The sequence below is a fragment of the Primulina eburnea genome, chromosome 10 (genome assembly GCF_022965805.1).
Source record: "Primulina eburnea isolate SZY01 chromosome 10, ASM2296580v1, whole genome shotgun sequence".
Taxonomy (NCBI): Eukaryota; Viridiplantae; Streptophyta; class Magnoliopsida; order Lamiales; family Gesneriaceae; genus Primulina; species Primulina eburnea.
Genome location: NC_133110.1, coordinates 13,540,751 through 13,560,182, shown reverse-complemented (window position 1 = coordinate 13,560,182; position 19,432 = coordinate 13,540,751). Strand labels below are relative to the sequence as shown.

The 19,432-nt window shown below is 39.4% G+C and overlaps 2 long non-coding RNA genes across 2 annotated transcripts in view; both read left to right on the top strand.

Annotated features, from left to right (window-relative positions):
• The window catches only part of LOC140803125 (uncharacterized), a 35,087-nt gene extending 17,513 nt beyond the window's left edge, over positions 1-17,574 (top strand). The window contains exons 2-3 of the long non-coding RNA XR_012111781.1: positions 16,328-16,411; positions 17,533-17,574. This is a non-coding gene — a long non-coding RNA (uncharacterized lncRNA). The remainder of the gene's footprint in view (positions 1-16,327; positions 16,412-17,532) is intronic.
• Positions 8,944-11,222, top strand: LOC140803803 (uncharacterized). Its single transcript, XR_012111935.1, has 2 exons — positions 8,944-9,214; positions 9,391-11,222. It is a non-coding gene; the product is annotated as an uncharacterized lncRNA (long non-coding RNA).
• Positions 17,575-19,432: the final 1,858 nt, after the last annotated feature.

Here is a 19,432-nt window from a genome sequence, read left to right as displayed (position 1 = left end):
TTAGCTACTCTTGTATCCGTTCCCGAGACGCCCAAACAGTCAGCATCCGATGTTCCTATCGTCAAGGACTTTCTAGACGTTTTTTTCTGACGACGTCACCGGTTTACCACCTGTGCGAGAGGTGAAATTTTCTATTGAGCTTATGCCGGGTACCGCGCCGATCTCAAAGGCACCGTATCTATTAGCACCGACAGAGATGGCAGAACTTAAGAAGCAGATTCAGGAACTTCTTGACAAGGAGTTCATTCACCCGAGTTTTTCTCCATGGGGCGCGCCAGTCTTATTTGTGAAGAAGAAGGATGGGTCGATGAGGCTTTACATTGATTATCGGGAGTTGAACAGAGTTACAGTGAAGAACAAGTACCCACTCCCTAGGATTGAAGATTTATTTGATCAGTTGCAAGGAGCCTCAGTATTCTCCAAGATAGATTTGTGTTCCGGCTATCATCAGTTTCGGGTGAGAGATGCCGATGTTCTCAAGACTGCTTTTAGGACTCGTTATGGTCACTTCGAGTTCCTTGTGATGCCGTTCGGTTTGACGAATGCGCCAGCGATCTTCATGGATCTCATGAATCGCGTACTTCAGCCGTATCTTGATCAGTTTGTGATAGTATTCATAGACGATATTCTCATCTATTCAAAGAATGAAGAGGATCACAGCAGACATCTGACCACAGTATTGCAGACCCTACAAAAGCACAAGTTATTCGCGAAGTTTAGCAAGTGCAAGTTCTGGTTAGAGAAGGTGGCGTTCTTAGGCCACGTTGTTTCTAGCGGTGGTATTGAGGTAGACCCAGCAAAAGTTGCAGCAGTCAGAGATTGGGTTGTGCCGAAAAATGCATCAGAGATCCGTAGTTTCCTTGGGTTAGCAGGATACTATCGGAAGTTTATTCAGGGATTCTCCTCTATCGCAGTTCCACTCACGTCGTTGACAAAGAAGAATGCTAAGTACGTGTGGAGCGAGGAGTGCCAGTAGAGCTTCGATACTTTGAAGCAAGCTCTTATTTCAGTGCCAGTATTGGCCATGCCTTCAGGACCCAGAGATTTTGTTTTGTATACTGATGCTTCGAAACTCGGTTTAGGCGCAGTATTGATGCAGCATGGGAAGGTGATAGCATATGCTTCTCGTCAGTTGAAGATTCATGAGAAGAATTATCCTACCCATGATCTAGAGTTGGTAGCCGTAGTATTTGCATTGAAGATTTGGAAGCATTATTTGTACGGAGAGAAGTGCCAGATCTTTACCGACCACAAAAGTCTCAAATACTTCTTTACACAGAAAGAGTTGAATATGCGGCAGAGACGTTGGTTAGAGCTAGTGAAGGACTATGACTGTGACATTAGCTATCATCCTGGCAAAGCTAATGTAGTTGCGGATGGGTTGAGCAGGAAAGTTGCAGTGATGGCTCATTTGAGGATTCCTCCCACTTTAATGCATGGCATGACCCTTTATTTTTCCTTGTAACATTCCCCTCATTTCCTAGCATTTTCCCCACTCTCCACCTTCGAAAGTTTCAGTAGCAAACAGCAGCAAAAAATAAAATAAAAATCGTGAGCTTCATCGAGAGAACAAGAAAGAAAAACAAGGCTCCGTCTTCGCCGCGTCGTATTCGCCGTATCATTTTTTTGTTTTCTTTGTAAAAAAATTTCATGCATGTTTATATCATTCTTTGCTCTTCAATCAAGTCTTATAAATATTTAAAAACATCATATGTTCATGATTTATGTAGCAAAAACCGAAATTATTCAGCAACACCACCGAAAAATTCTGCACAGATTTTTTTAGTTCTCTCTTGTGCTTCACGTTTTTGTTGGTTCTGTGGTTTCAGGAGGTTGGCTCGATTCCAGGCACCCAAGGCTGCATCTAGACACAATATAGGGTGTGTTAGGAAGGTAGTATTCCATTGGTTTCAGTTCTTTTTCCTCCTAGCATCACAAAGACAGCAACTTTCCCCTTGTGCAGAATGAGTTTCGAATTTCTGGTTGTTGGATGGTGCAAGGAGGTTCGAATCTTGGTTGGCTTTTGGGCCTGTAACCCTGGTTCAAACCCTTCCTTAGCATGTCTAGGACATGACCAAGTCGGCCTTTCATGGCTTGGTTCATGGTCCCATCAGTTTTTAAAACAAACAACGCAAGCGTCCCACGGTTCTGTTTTTTTCTGAAATTTCTGTGTAAGTATGTGTTCAGTTTTGGAGGTTGGTGTGGATCTTGGTTGGTTTTTTAGCCCTTAGCCACGGTTCATACCATGCCCTTGATGTCTAGATTGTGCCATGGTCAACCAAATGGCCACTGGAATGATCCATGACAACAAACGACAGCAAAGCCCACGTGTGCAGATTTTTGCTCTCGGTTGGGCGTACGGTCATGTTTCTGATGTGGGTTGGATTGTGGCTGGCCTAGGGCCCTTAACCATGGTTCAAATCATTCCATAGGATGTTGGTAAGAGGTTCTGGTCGGTGGTTCAAGCCCCAATGGCCATTAGCCTCGCAAACGACGCAAGGAAATCAAAGCGCTGCTGCTGAAATTTTTGACAGCAAGTGTGCTGCGGTTCAGAGGTGAATTTTGGGTTCTTGGTCGGCTTTTAGCCTATGGTCTTGGACTGGACAGTACCTCATCGAGTTAGGAAGACCATGTTTTTGGCCGTTCGTGATTCGGATCATTTTAGAGGTCGTACGAGAATTTACGGTGCAAGGTGCCAAAATGACTCTCGAAAGAGCGTTTCATGTTTTTGGCCTCCATTCACTAAATTTCGAGTACTATAAATTTAGGAGCATTATTTCATCATTTTAGGCGTATTTTAATCATGACTAAATGATGGTTCGGTGTTGGTTCGGGTTGGTACGGAGTCACGATTAAATACGAAGTCGATAGGCGTAATTGTCTCAATTTTTGGATTCAATTACAATGTTTGGTCAAGTTAAATCAATTGCATAATTTCATGTTCGATTTAAGTCGCAGCGAGCCTAGGAGCGATCCAACCCAATCAGTAAAATTATTACAGGATATTTAAATGATGTTATTTAATTATATTACGTGTAAAATATTCATTTTGAGATTTATGCGATATTGCTTGTGGTCACTTTACTATCATGGGATTATTACTTCACCCGGTCGCCAGTTACCGGTCAGTTCAATTTTGTACCACCCGATCGCCAGTTACCGGTCAGTTCAGTTCAGTTCAGAGGCCACTTGTGTAGACCCTTATCTCACAAAAAAAAAATTATTACAAGCTATTTCATTACAGGGTTCCAAAGAGCAAACATTTTCACTTATGATATTTTCAGTTCAGTTATGCACGTATTATAATTACTCATGAAATGATATTTTACGTTACACCTTATGACATGATATTTTCACATGCATGCGATTTTATTATGTATTTACTTGTTATTTACGATATATGCATGCTGAGTCTTTAGACTCACTAGACTTGATTGTTGTAGGTACTGATGATGTCAGGATCGAAGGCGGGGACTAGTGAGCTAGTTGGGTCGGCAGTAGTGGAACCCGAGGACATCATTTTTAGCATTTATTATTTTCTGAACTCAGTTTTTATCTGTTGATGAATTATTTTAAATTGTTACTTTGCAAACATTAAATTCTTCCGCTGTTATTTTGAATATTAAACTTATTTATCAGTGTATCTTATGAATGAGACATTTTAATTATTTAAAAAGAAAATTTTTCATTTTTCCGCAAATTTTCAAATACGAAATTTCGGGCCTTTACAATTGGTATCAGAGCCTATGTTCTTGGAAAGGGTTGTACTACTACTGACCACGAGAAGCTCACGAAGCCACGTCTTCGGTCTGTAAGTTTTACATTTCAGCATTTTATTTAAAGCATGAACCATTTTAACACATGATCTCATGAAATATTTTACGTTCAGATTTCAATTATTCAGTCTTTATTAAATTTAAATAAATTATGGAATTATGCATGTTAGTTACGTATGGGTTATATATGGAACAGTATACCCCCTACACGCCAGGTTGGACGCCCGAGAGGTGGTGGTAAGCAACGTCATGAGGGCGGTGAGGATCAGAGGCAAGAGAGGCAGGGACATCCACCCCCTCCACCTGATATGAATGTCCAGATGCTAGCTTGGGATGAATAGGTTCTTCGCACAGTTTGCGGGGAACAATGCGGCAGCAGCAAGGCCGACGGAGCCTGAGGCTCTATGTGAGAGGTTCATGAGGATGAAACCAAAGGAGTTCACCGGGACGATAGATCCCCTGTTTGCCGAGGACTGGATTAAGTCCCTCGAGGTTATTTTCGAGTTTATGAGGCTTGGAGATGAAGACAGGATCTGTTGTGCGACCTATCTGTTCGGAGGAGATGCCCGTTTATGGTGGGAAGGAGCATCCAAAGCCCTGAACTTGGCTACACTGAGCTGGACGCGCTTCACGGAAGTATTCTACTCCAAATATTTTATGGAAGAGGTGCGCTCCAGGTTGACTATCGAGTTCATGACCCTGAGGCATGGAGATTCGACTGTTACAGAGTTCATCCGGAAGTTTGAGAGGGGCTGCCATTTTGTGCCCCTTATTGCGAATGATGCGGGTGCCAAGCTGAGGCACTTTCTGAATGGCCTGCGACCGATCTTGCGGCGAGATGTTAGGGTAGGTGGCCATACTACATATGATGTTGCTATCTCCAGAGCTCTAACGGCAGAGCAAGATCAGCTTGACATTGAGAGAGACCGTCAAGGGAAGCGACCATTCCAGGCACCGCACCGTCCTCCTCCTCCTCCTCAGCAGCAGCAGAATAAGAGACCTTTCCACGGCCCACCCGAAAATCGCGGTCAACAGCAGCAGCAGGGACGCGCAGTCCCTAAGACCTTTGAGCACCCAGTCTGTCGCAAGTGCACTCGCCGCCATGCTAGAGTATGTATGTATGGCTCAGGGAAGTGTTACAAGTGTGGTAGCCCATACCACAGTGCTGACGCATGTGCCCTCAGATGAACCTGCCTACCCAAGGCAGGGTGTTTGCTCTCCATGCAGCGGAGGCGAACCCGGAGACTATGCTCTTGACAGGTACCTTACAGCTTTAAGTTTTCATTTGGATTTAGCATTTTGAATTAAGATTTGGAACCTAGAAATTTTATTAGGATTGCATGTTCTAATCAGTATTATTCTGGGAATTTGGGTTAAGGTTTTGAACTTAGATTTGCGATAGGACTGCATGCTCTAATTAGTACTATTTTCGGAAATTTAGATTAGAAGAACTTTGACCTTCGCTTGTCTATAAGTTAGTTCTTGTAATTATTAGGTTCAGCATGATATTCCAACCTTTCAGGGAGAATTTTTATAGCTCGTTCCGCTACGAAGGCCCTGATAGATTCAGGGGCTACCCATTCGTTCATCTCAGAAGTCTTTGCGAATTTCCTCAAAATTAAGACCATCGGGCTTGATACAGCATTTTCAGTGGTATTACCCTCTGGAGAGGAGATGATGGCTACGAATGTGATCCGAGACAAAGACCTCGAGCTTCATGGCAATCTCGTTTATGCGGATCTTATTGTTTTGCCGATGCCTGAGTTTGACATCATTCTGGGAATGGACTGGCTACTGAGGAACAGAGTTTTGATCGACTTCCAGCGGAGATCTGTTCTAGTCCGACCGCCAGGGATGGAGCAATTCCTATTTGAGTCAGACAGGTACTTTCATTTAACGCGCATTATACCATATGTTCAGGCTAGGAAGCTCATGCATAGAGGGTGTCGGGCATTTTTAGCGACCTTTATGTCTGTCCCCGAGGCATCCAGTCAGTCAGCCGCAGATGTCCTTATTGTCATAGATTTCCTAGAAGTTTTTCCTGAGGACGTCTCTGGTATTCCACCCGAGAGAGAGGTGGAGTTTTCTATTGAGCTCATGCTAGGTGCGGCTCCGATATCAAAAGCGGCGTACCGACTAGCGCCGACAGAGATGGCAGAACTTAAGAAGCAGATTCAGGATCTTCTAGACAAAGAATTCGTTCGCCCGAGTTTTTCACCATGGGGCGCGCCAGTGTTGTTTGTGAAGAAGAAGGATGGGTCCATGAGGCTATGTATTGACTACCGGGAATTGAACAAGGTTACAGTGAAAAACAAATACCCACTCCCGCGGATTGAAGATTTATTTGATCAGTTGCAGGGAGCTTCGGTATTCTCCAAAATAGACCTGCGTTCCGGTTATCACCAGTTGAGGGTGAAGGATACTGATGTTTCCAAGACTACTTTCAGGACTCGTTATGGCCACTACGAGTTCCTTGTGATGTCGTTCGGTCTGACGAATGCGCCAGCGATCTTCATGGATCTCATGAATCGCGTATTTCAGCCGTATTTTGACCAGTTTGTGATAGTGTTCATAGACGACATTCTCGTCTACTCCAAGAGTCAAGAGGATCACAGCAAATATTTGACCACAATGTTGCAGACCTTGCAGAAGCACAAGTTATTTGCAAGGTTTAGTAAGTGCGAATTCTGGTTAGAGAAGGTGGCGTTCTTAGGCCAAATTGTTTCTAGCAGCGGTATTGAGGTAGACCCAGCAAAAGTTGCAGCAGTCAGAGATTGGGTTGTGCCGCAGAATTTAGTTGAGATCCTGCAGTTTTCTTGGGTTAGCAGGATATTATCGGAAATTCATTCAGGGATTCTCCTCTATCGCAGTTCCACTCACATCTTTGACAAAGAAGAATGTGAAGTTTGTGTGGAGCGATGAGTGTCAGAAGAGCTTCAATACGTTGAAGCAAGCTCTTATTTCAGCACCAGTTTTGGCCATGCCGTCAGGGCCCGGTGAGTTTGTTCTGTATACCGATGCATCGAAGCTCGGTCTTGGCACAGTATTGATGCATCATGGGAAGGTGATAGCATATGCTTCTCGACAGTTAAAAATCCACGAGAAGAATTACCCTACCCATGATCTAGAGTTGGCCGCCATAGCTTTTGCCTTGAAGATTTGGAGGTATTATTTGTATGGAGAGAAGTGCCAGATCTTTACGACCACAAGAGCCTCAAGTACTTCTTTACGCAGAAAGAGCTGAATATGCGTCAGAGGCGTTGGTTGGAGCTTGTGAAGGATTACGACTGTGACATTAGCTACCACCCGGGTAAAGCTAATGTAGTTGCAGATGCTTTGAGCAGGAAAATAGCAGTGATGGCCCATCTAGCTATTTCGAGACCTCTTCAATCTGAGATGCAGAGGTTTGATCTAGAGACTTATCCTCGAGGTAGAGTTCCTCGTCTATCTACTTTGACGATTCAGTCTTCTCTTTTGGATCGTATTCGCAGTGGTCAGGCAGCAGATGAGCAGTTGGCCAAGTGGAAGCAGAGAGACGAGGCCAAGGACAGTGTGTTGTATTCAGTCAATGACGGTATTGTAAGATACCGAGACAGAATGTGGGTTGGTTCTATCCAAGAAGATATTCTAACAGAGGCCTACATGTCACCGTACTCTATTCATCCTGGGAGTACGAAGATGTACAAAGACCTGCAGTTATTGTATTGGTGGCCTGGTATGAAGAGGGACATCAGACGATTTTTATCTGAGTGTCTGACATGTCAGCTTGTGAAAGCAAAGCATCAGAGACCAGCAGGTATGCTCAAACCTCTTCCTATTCCCGAGTGGAAGTGGGAGAATGTTACCATGGACTTCGTAGTTGGTTTGCCGAAGTCAGTCAGAGGATCGGATGCTATCTGGGTGATTGTTGATCGCCTTACCAAAACAGCGCACTTCTTGCCGATTAAGACGACTTTCACCATGCTTCAGTATACAGAGTTGTATATCCGGGAGATAATCCGACTTCATGGTATTACCGTTTCGATAGTATCTAACCGAGATCCTAGATTCACTTCCTCATTTTGGAAGAGTTTGCATTCAACTATGGGTACAAAGTTGTTGTTTAGCTCAGCTTTCCACCCACAGACAGATGGTCAGTCAGAGAGAGTTATCCAGATTTTGGAGGATCTTCTCCGTGCTTGTGTCATCGATTTCTCAGGGAGTTGGGAGTCGAAGCTGCCATTGGTAGAGTTCACCTATAACAACAGCTTTCAGTCGTCTATAGGTATGGCTCCGTATGAAGCACTATATGGCCGTAAGTGTAGATCTCCTGTTCATTGGGATGAAGTAGGGGAGAGATCAGAGTTGGGTCCGGAGATTATTCAGCAGACTGCCGATGTAGTAGTCAAGATCCGTGAGAGGATGAGGACTACTCAGAGTCGACAGAAGAGTTATGCGGATCAGAGGAGAAGAGATCTAGATTTTGCCGTTGGTGACCATGTCTTCGTGAAGGTAGCACCTATGAGAGGTGTCATGCGGTTCGAAAAGAAAGGAAAGCTCAGTGCGAGATTCATCGGACCATTTGAGATTCTCGACAGAGTTGGGACACTAGCTTATCGTGTTGTTCTTCCGCCGAATCTGGCCGGAGTACACAATGTGTTCCATGTCTCTATGCTAAGGAAGTATATGGCAAATCCTTCGCATGTCTTGAATTTTGAATTGTTGCAGCTCACTCCGAACCTATCTTATGAGGAGAGACCAGTGCAGATCTTAGACAGACAGGAGAAGAAGCTTCGGAACAAGCTAGTTAAGCGAGTGAAAGTCAAGTGGCTTAATCATTCAGAGGAGGAAGCTACGTGGGAGTCTGAGCCTGAGATGAGGAGTCGTTATCCAGAGTTATTCGGTGAATTTTAATTTCGAGGACGAAATTTCTTTTAAAGAGGCGAGAGTTGTAGAACCCGTTAAATCAAACTACGTATAAGCTATGCATAATTTCTAGTATTTAAATAAAAAATGATTTCTTTATTATTTTAACCATTTTTAAAGTTGTTAGTTATGATTATCTATTTTAAATCGCATAAGTATGGTTTTATCTTTTCAGTTAATTTTAAACTCCATTATATACCTAAGCAAAACACCACCTAATCTATCCAACCACAAAACACGTGAAGCAAGAAGAGTGAGAAAAACAAATTGGATTTGTCAATCAACCTTGTCCCTTGCAACTCTAACTTTAATGCATGGCATGACCCCTTTATTTTTCCTTGTAACATTCCCCTCATTTCCTAGCATTTTCCCCACTCTCCACCTTCGAAAGTTTCAGTAGCAAACAGCAGCAAAAAAATAAAATAAAAATTGTGAGCTTCATCGAGAGAAACAAGAAAGAAAAACAAGGCTCCGTCTTCGCCGCGTCGTATTCGCCATATCATTTTTTTGTTTTCCTTGTAAACAAATTTCAGGCATGTTTATATAATTCTTTGCTCTTCAATAAGTCTTGTAAATATTTTAAAACATCACATGTTCATGATTTATGTAGCAAAAACCAAAATTATTCAGCAACACCACCGAAAAATTCTGCACAGATTGTTTTAGTTCTCTCTTGTGCTTCACGTTTTTGTTGGTTCTGTGGTTTCAGGAGGTTGGCTCGATTCCAGGCACCCAAGGCTGCATCTAGACACAATATAGGGTGTGTTAGGAAGGTGGTAGTCCATTGGTTTCAGTTCTTTTTCCCCCTAGCAACACAAAATGACAGCAACTTTCCCTTTGTGCAGAATGAGTTCCGAATTTCTGGTTGTTGGATGGTGCAAGGAGGTTCGAATCTTGGTTGGCTTTTGGGCCTGTAACCCTGGTTCAAACCCTTCCTTAGCATGTCTAGGACATGACCAAGTCGGCCTTTCATGGCTTGGTTCATGGTCCCATCAGTTTTTAAAACAAACAACGCAAGCGTCCCGCGGTTCTGTTTTTTTCTGAAATTTCTGTGTAAGTATGTGTTCAGTTTTGGAGGTTGGTGTGTTTCTTGGTTGGTTTTTTAGCCCTTAACCACGGTTCATACCATACCTCTTGATGTCTAGATTGTGCCATGGTCAACCAAATGGCCACTGGAATGATCCATGACAACAAACGACAGCAAAGCCCACGCGTGCAGATTTTTGCTCTCGGTTGGGCGTACGGTCATGTTTCTGATGTGGGTTAGATTGTGGCTGGCCTAGGGCCTTAACCATGGTTCAAATCATTCCTTAGGATGTTGGTAAGAGGTTCTGGTCGGTGGTTCAAGCCCCAATGGCCATTAGCCTCGCAAACGACGCAAGGAAATCAAAGCGCTGCTGCTGAAATTTTTGACAGCAAGTGTGCTGCGGTTCAGAGGTGAATTTCGGGTTCTTGGTCGGCTTTTAGCCTATGGTCTTGGACTGGACAGTACCTCATCGAGTTAGGAAGACCATGTTTTTGGCCGTTTGTGATTCGGATCATTTTAGAGGTCGTACGAGAATTTACGGTGCAAGGTGCCAAAATGACTCTCGAAAGAGCGTTTCATGTTTTTGGCCTCCATTCACTAAATTTCGAGTACTATAAATTTAGGAGCATTATTTCATCATCTTAGGCGTATTTTAATCATGACTAAATGATGGTTCGATGTTGGTTCGGGTTGGTACGGAGTCACGATTAAATACGAAGTCGATAGGCGTAATTGTCTCAATTTTTGGATTCAATTACAATGTTTGGTCAAGTTAAATCAATTGCATAATTTTCATGTTAGATTTAAGTCGCAGCGAGCCTGGGAGCGATCCAACCCAATCAATAAATTATTACATGATATTTAAATGATGTTATTTAATTATATTACGTGCAAAATGTTCATTTTGAGATTTATGCGATATTGCTTGTGGTCACTTTACTATCATGAGATTATTACTTCACCCGGTCGCCAGTTACCGGTCAGTTCAGTTTTGTACCATCCGATCGCCAGTTACTGGTCAGTTCAGTTTTATACTATCCGGTCGCCAGTTACCGGTCAGTTCAGGGGCCACTTGCGTATACCATAATCTCACAAAAAAAAATTTATTACAAGTTATTTCATTATAGGGTTCCAAAGAGCAAATATTTTCACTTATGATATTTTCAGTTCAGTTATGCACGTATTATAATTACTCATGAAATGATATTTACGTTACACCTCATGACATGGTATTTTCACATGCATTCGATTTTATTATGTATTTACTTGTTATTTACGATATATGCATGCTGAGTCTTTAGAATCACTAGACTTGATTTTGTAGATACTGATGATGTCCGGATCGAAGGCGGAGACCAGTGAGCTAGCTTGGGTCGGCAGTAGTGGAACCCGAGGACCTCATTTTTAGCATTTATTATTTTCCGAACTCAGTTTTTATCTGTTGATGAATTATTTTAAATTGTTACTTTGCAAACATTAAATTCTTCCGCTGTTATTTTGAATATTAAACTTTATTTATCAGTGTATCTTATGAATGAGACATTTTAATTATTTAAAAAAATTTAATTTTTTCGCAAATTTTCAAATACGAAATTTTGGGCCTTTACAGTGATAATCCATAAAACCCAAAATATACAATCTCGATCTTCTACCTTAATAATAAAACCCTTCTAGTATCAAATACATTCTTAAACTATTCTCTTTCCAGTTACAATATAGTCGAGGCCTAAGACTCGGGATTTTCCTCATTGAACAAATGTCGCATTCTTAAGTATCATCATTGCTTAATTAAATATTAGCGTATAAAACTTAATAAGTTATCTCATGGTAGCATTAGACTAACTTTAATAAATCAACTTCACTTATAACCCATAGAGTTCTAGAATCCCCATAACAAGCTTTTAGATTTCTTACTCGATAAAAATCTTATCATTCATTCATTGATAACTTATGTTGAACACAACTAATTTCATTTTGTTTTTAATTCACCCAAAATTTCCGTATGAAAAAAATATCCCATAAATTTGAAATTCAAACTTACACAATCCAAGTAGTCTAAGATAACCTAATTCCAACACACATAATCCCTTATTCCCAAATTTCTTAATGACTTACAAAAATTCCTCAAGGTAAGGTGTCTACCTCAATTCTTATATGCGTCTATCAAGTAACCTACCTATCCATCATACCCGACTTTCTAGAAAGATTTAACCCCAACAAAGATATAATTTTAACTCTTAAGATCACGATTAAAACTTATGATACGTCGAACTTAATTTCTCAAAATTTTGTTAACTCAATATCTACTCTTATAACTTAACTAACTGATCACTTTACCTTAAATTGTCGTCACTTTAAATTCTTAATTCGTCCCAACATTATTTCTCTAACGCTTAAATTTTCACGCCTAAGATTGATTCATCCTACAATGTCCTTGGTTACCATTCATTATAACAATATAACCCAAATATCTAAATATTCTATATTTCCTTCAAGACTAAATAACCGAAAAGTCCTATCCTTTAAACCGTTCAATTCCCACTTACTACTAAATAAGTTCTCAAATTTCTTAAAATTGTAAAATTAATTCTTACTTTCCTCGAACATCATCCAATTTTTCCCTAAATCTCGAAATTCCACAATTACCCGTGAGTCCTCAGTATTCTCAATTTCATTTTATAGATTTCCCGTATCATAAGGTTCAATAGCCTTAAGTTTATTAAACCCAAAATTAATTCCCATAACACATCTTACATTTCTTGAAATCCCAAGTGTTCCTCAAAAGTTCGCATTTACTCCTTAAAATTTTGAAAATTACAATTTGGCCCTTACAGTTCTCCAAATTTACATTTTGGCCCTACAACTCTTCGAAATTTGCATTATTGTCCCCATAAAATTTTCCATATTTCCCTCATTGAACTTTTAAATTCTCGAACTCAAAAATTAAATCCCAAAATTTGGTAAATTCGAAAACAGTCCCTTAGAATTTTTTTTGTTTTGTACTTAGGTCCTCAAATTATTAGTTATCACAATCGGGTCCTTAAAATTCTTAATTCATGCAATTCAATCCTTAAATCCAACTAGATAGAGCATGCATCCTAAATAAATTCTCATAATTAATCTTACATTTTTATACATACTTAAAATTCTCAAATTGTACATTTATAATCTTAACGATTGTCGTAGTCTTCGAATCGCTATTGCTTATATGATATCCTCAAAAATTCACTCGACTAGCAAACAAGAACCATTAATAATTTCTTAGAAATTCTCCAAGTCCCAAATGCATTCATAATTTTCAAGATTAACTTATGACCCATAAGAAGGACATCGGTACTGTTGACCAAAAATTAATATAGTCAAATCAATTTCAACTTCTCCTAAAGCCCAATATTTGGATTCTTAGACATTTCCAATTCCAAACGTAACCAACATGCATAATTACATTATTTCTTTAAATTTAAATAAATACTGAATAATTAAAATCTGAACATAAAATATTTCATGAAAACATGCTGATAAAATATTTCATGCTTTAAATAAAAGGCGTAAATGTAAAACTTACAGACCGAAGATGTGACTTCATGAGCTTCTCGTGGTCAGTAGTAGTACAACCCTTTACAAGAACATAGGCTCTGATACCAACTGTAAAGGCCCGAAATTCGTGCTTGAAAATTTGCGGAAAAATTAGAATTTTCTTTTTTAAATAATTAAATTGCCTCATTCATAAAATAGACCGATAAATAAAGGTTAATGTTCAAAATGGCAGCGGAAGAAATTAATGTTTGCAACGTATCAATTTAAAATAATTCATCAACCGATAAAAACTGAGTTCGGAAAATAATGAATGCTAAAAATGAGGTCCTCGGGTTCCACTACTGCCGACCCAAGCTAGCTCACTGGTCCCCGCCCTCGGCCCCGACCTCATCAGTACCTACAACAATCAAGTCTAGTGAGTCTATAGACTCAGCATGCATATATCGTAAATAACAAGTAAATAAATAATAAAGTAACATGCAAGTGAAAATATCCTGTAATGAGGTGTAACGTAAAATATCATTTCAATAGTAATTCTAGTACGTGCATAACTGAACTGAAAATATCATGGTAAAAATGTTTGCTCCTTGGAGCCCTGTAATAAAATAACTTGTAATAGTTTTCTTGGTGAGATTATGGTCTACGCAAGTGGTCCCTGAACTGAACTGATCGGTAACTGGCGACCGGGCCGGTAACTGACGACCGGGGGAAACTGACCGGAAACTGGCGACCGGGTGAAACTAACCGGTAACGACGACCGGACCGGTAACTGACGACCGAGAACTGAACTGACCGGTAACTGGCGACCGGATGAAATAATAATCCCAAGATAGTAAAGTAACCACAAGCAATATCGCATAAATCTCAAAATGAATATTTTGCTCGTGATATAATTAAATAACATCATTAAATATGAACAATTTCGATCTTCTTGCATTAAAATCATGTACTTGCGATATTTAAAAATACCTATATGTCTTGATTAAAGAGTGAAAGAAGATATAAACATGCCTTGGTTTGTTTTGACAGAAAACAAACGAAATAACGACACGGCACGGCGGAGACAGAGTGCTCTTCACTTTCTCACTTTTTCCCTCTTAATTCCTTTAAACCAAGCATGCACCATAATTATTATAATAGCGTAAAAATCGTAAACGTGATGCATGAACATTTAAAATATCATGATTTGTGCTCAGGACGCTGCCAGGACCAAAAATCTCACCTCGGTTGCAAAACTCGAGCCCATACTATAACTTAATCGATTCGTTTTTTTTAAAACTTGGACCGGGATCCAGGTTTTAATCCGAATCGACTCGAAACGCAAATAATCTTTTCCAACTTTTGAACCCACCTTACAAACTTTAAAAAGATCCTAAAATTATCACCTCATCCTCATAAACCCACGGCTGGAACTCCAGCACATCATTTGACACTAATCTCTCTCCACAAGCCACGTCTACCCTTTGCTCACCTCTCCAAATTCATGCCAACCCTCCTCCACCGAACCAACCCTCAACCAATCACCTCTCGACTAATCTAAGCTCTCTCCTGGACGCAAACAACCTACGCAAACACCCCCATGCACCAACCCTTTCACTCATGATCGCCCCACACTAAAATGAGCCACCCACGGTTCATGCTCCTTCCCGTGATTGAACCATACCAGGGTGTACCAGCAGCCTTCAGACCTTTCCACAGCCACGGTTCAGATCCCATGTAACCTGGTTCAGACCTCGGATCGGTCTTCAAGCCATCGAATCCACCCTTACCTCCATATATGCACTAACCGAGCCTCCCTCCCAGAAATCCCTCTACTCGACCACTCCTTAGCAGCGTTCAACCACTCAACTAAACCCCAAGCCAAACATCTTGACACGCCAGAAACTCTTAACCACACAAGGATCGCAGCCCTTTGCACCGAATTCAGAAAAACGTGAGTTTCAAAGCATGGAATGAAAAGATACATGCAAAAACCAAAACCAACCATGCACATACTTGGATCGAGAGTTTCACAAAACAAATACTCACATAACAGCATGTATATATCGTGTATGATGCATAAACAAAATGGTACAAATGCGTGCCTTGATGTTATAGACGCGAGGGGATCGAAGAAAGATTGCCGGAGATATTTTTTTCTTCAAGAAATGATCTTGGCCGATGGAACCTTCAGCAGAAAATGGTGAAACCGATGGAGAATAATGATGAACAAGTGGGTGTCGGCTGGTGGGGGGAAAGGTAGGGTTAGGTTTAGGTTAAAGAATGGTTTAGTGTTAATTAAATAGTAATCAAATGGCTAATGGGCCCTAAATTGTTTAATTAAAAGCTTAAAAGAGTTTTAAGCCCAACGAGCTTAAACGTTGGCCCATTAAATCCAAATACAATCTCGAAAAATATGTCGTGTTGAAATGATTTTGAAAATATTAACCGAACTATTAAAAAGTTTCCCGATTCGATAAAATTTGCGTACCGTTAAAAATTAAAATCATGCGGGTAAAAATACCCAAAATTTCCCATTTTCGAACAATACACTTAAAAATGCTTTAAATTAATTTACAAAAATAAATCGTGAAATAAAATAGTTTTTCCTGAAAATTCTCCGATCTCCGATCCTCGTTCGAACGTGAAATGCATCTAGAAATCCTAATGCATGAATTAATCTTATCATGCATGAATTATGTATAAAATACATAAAAATAATTAAACACAAATTAATGAAATAAACATGCATTTTATGCTTTAAAAGAATTTAATAAAATACAAATAAATTTAATAATTTGCATCATGAGGTTCACATGGACTTTTCGGTTTTCGGGACGTTACACCAAGGGGCAATGAGACTGTCTTCTCTGGAACTTATGTTTGAATCACTTGAATTCCATGTTTACACTTGTGTGTCTGCAAATGACATATTTTTTTTTCCATCCAAGACAGTGATTTGGTGGTAATGTACTGGTCACACAAAGTATTAATGCATAAAATGGTGCAGAGCAAATATTGCTCAGTAGTATAGCATTTTGAGCTTAGTAGATATTTTTGTGTTTCATGAAGTATGTTGGCTGGCTGTTGATTCTCTTTCTAGGGAGGAGGCAAGAGAAGTATGCAAAAAAGTTTCAGAACAAAGGAACCCATCAGCTTTTAAAGACTTGCCTAAAGTTATTTTGAGGTACTGAAAGCTATTTTTTTAGTCAATTGCCTCCTACAAAATTGGATTGCCAGGTTGATAACCTGTTTCAACTTGCCTCCCCACAATTAAGATCACTACCGAGTACCGAATGATATCATTACCGTCAATCCATAAGCTATATTGCAAAAATGAAGTGGACTACAAATTTTCCTTGACAATCAGAAATAATTTGCTTTAGTCTGCCTGTCCTCACATCTCTTTCATTTGTCTCTTCACCACCCATACTTTACCCCCTTTAAGTTATCAATACCTCACTTGTTGATTGAATATGGTGATATTTGGCGTCTTGTCATAATATCTTATTTTTCTTATTGAATTTAGTTTTCAATTTCTACTTCTTTGGTATTTGGTATTCCCTGCTATTGTTCGAGTTTTCTCTTCAAAAACTTTTTTGGATTTGTTGGTCACAAATATATACCAATTGGGAATATCAATCGCATGCTATGTGAGTTAATTATAATTCCATTTATGCGTGCATGATAAATATTTATGGCCGTGTGTCTTTTTTGTCTTTTCTGGACTTTCTACTGGGCTTCTATTTTTTCCCAGAGATCAATATTATCCCGTCATTGTGAGTGATGTATCTTTGTATAAATTTTATGGGAATTAGGGGATGATACTTTTCTCCATCATTTATCCTTGCCACTTGACTAACTTTGGTTCAAGAAATCGAATTGATGCACAAGTGCTAGAGAATTTAAACCCAACTGACGTTTTTTGTATCATGAACTACTATCTATCATATTCCCTAAAGGGTCTTGCTTGGCAATCGTTGCTGCATTTTCCTAAAATTTAATCCTTTTTCTATGTTGTATCTTTCTACTTTGATTTTGGCTATTTAGTTTTATTCCAAATGACTTTTCTGTTTCTTGTAGAACATAACTTTATCGAATCAAAGGTTGGTTATCTGTCCACCGTTCACAAATCCTTTTCCTTTTGATGAGTTTTGCTTTGGTTGATTTCCAAATTTCTTTTCAGTCTCTCCTTGGCTTTAGGCCTTCATATTACTTTTGTTTCTCTTCTACATCGAGGAAGTTAGACTAGAATTTGTGGTTGAGGAGTTTAGTTTAATCGTGTATAGAAACACGGTCAACATGCAGGAAGACGGATTCTTCATATCGAGAGCTAGAGGCTAGAAAAAACGGTTAAAAGATCTAGAGAAAATATACACGGATATGTCTATGCAGAAAGAGTTAAAGGTATCAATATTTCAGAGAGTACGTTATACGCTTCATTTTTTCCTTGTTTCGCTGTAGGGTAATCATTTTGATGCATCATTGGTGCAGAAAAGGGGTAAGAAACGCAAACTGCGCGAAGATGAAATGGTTAGTCCCACTTCAAGACCCGTGTATAAATGGCGACAGGAAAGGAAACGTTGAATAGAATACTTATATAACGAAGATTTCTTGAATGAGATCCTGAGGAGGGGACGTGCAACAATATCCTGTAGTCATCTGGGAAGCACAATTTTCGTAAATGTGTAGAGACTGCGTGATTTTTTAATCGGAACAACCGTAAACGTTGAAACATAATTTTTCTGTGACTGATGTTGGAAACAAAAGTATACTTCAATGTTTTCATAACCGGATCACCTTCATAACCGGACCGGTGATCGAATCGAAAAACACATGTTGACTTTATGGTGTGACTGAAAATTGTTATATTATATAAAATAATAATATAATATTATAAATAATGAAAAAGATATAGTTACCGATATAGTGATATTTCATGCTTTTAAGTTCCCAAAAATACTCTGCCATTGTCGAAATTCTTTTCCATAAAAATATAATAGAAAAAAGTGGGAAAATTGAGTGTTGTTTTGAATGTTTTATATATATATATATATATATTTAGAAAACTAACATTAAAAAATATGTTCTATTTAGATATATGTGTAATAAAAGAGTTACTTTGGAGAGAGTTCAAACAAGTTTTATGGTTTATGCATAAGTTTTCAGGTTTGCTATCTTTTGCTATGACAAGCCAAACTTGGGCCGCCACACATCGATTTGATATTTAAAGAATTCGGTGGTGATCCCAAGTTGGTGATTTATTGTTAAATTTGATCGTGAATTATTTAGTTCTGGCCATATTGATAAGTTGTTTTTGATACTGGGTGAGAAAATTGAAGATAAGGCATTTCTAGATTTGATAAAAAGGTTGTTTGAATGTAAGATAGTCAACATTGAATTGGGTGGGGTTTGTTTAGGCAGGGGTCTGTCTCAAGAGTCTGCCTTGAGTTCGATGTTGATCAATTTTTACTTTAATGGGTTTGATAAGGAAAGTCAAGAATTACTATTAAACACAAATTAAGAGATTCCTAAGTTCGTGGAAAATGATCTTTTATCGGCTGAAAGAGATTCAGACCATGTTTTTTTATAAGCAATTGAAGATTTATGTTGTCCGATTATTGGATGAGATATTGATTGTTAATTCAGGAACAAAGATTGATGGCTTTAGAATTGAAGAATAGAGTAGTGAAGTTATTAGAACGTGATTTGGATTTGAGAGTGGATAAACTTACAACTGTCATTCATAGCGCGGTTCACTACAACAAAACGGAAGGCGTAGCGACAGTTTTAATAAAACCGTTGCTATTATAGCGACGGTTTTTCCTAAACCGTCGCTATATAGCGACGGATTTTATTAAAACCGTCACCTATTAAATTTAGCGACAATTTACTAACACCCGTCGCTATAATAGCGATATCAACCGTCACTAATATTGCGACAATTCCACAAACCGTACTACCGTCGCTATGTTAGCGACCGTTTTTAATCAACCGTCGCTTAATTTTAAAGACGACGGGTTTTATCAAAACAGTCGCTATAGAGCGACAGTTTAAATAAACCGTCGCTTAATTTGATAAGCAATGGTTTTCGTAAACCGTCGCTATGATAACCGTCGCAATAATAGCGACGGTTATGCATCAACCGTCGTCCATCTAGATCCGCGACGGTTATAAACAAACCGTCGCCGATCTAGTTCGACGACGG